Source organism: Brassica oleracea, chromosome C4 (assembly GCF_000695525.1).
Source record: "Brassica oleracea var. oleracea cultivar TO1000 chromosome C4, BOL, whole genome shotgun sequence".
Taxonomy (NCBI): Eukaryota; Viridiplantae; Streptophyta; class Magnoliopsida; order Brassicales; family Brassicaceae; genus Brassica; species Brassica oleracea.
In genome coordinates, this window is record NC_027751.1 from 5,481,253 (window position 1) to 5,481,636 (window position 384).

The following is a 384-nucleotide window of genomic DNA, read 5'->3' on the forward strand; positions in this document are numbered from 1 at the left end:
TAACGATTAAAAATAGAACATAATTCAATATAGATATATGATTCTATTAATAAATTAGTAGTTACAAATTTGAAATTTCTAGAAATATCAAAAGTCGTATATTAGTTAATTATCTTCTAAATGACATTTATTTCTAATTCTTTTTGGATGAGAATATTTTGGCTGAGGTGGATAGTCCCAAAAGCCTTGAATTTAGTCTCTTTTATATAGTAGCATAGCATACCCAAAAAAAACATAGAAAAGGTGAGTTAAAGTCCATAATACCCTAATTTTAAATAAATTAAATCAATTTTTAAAATAATCATTCCCAGAAAAGGAAAGGTAACAAATTTAAAAAAAACACATTCGTAAAAGACGATGAAAAAAAACCAGAAGAAACCCCTT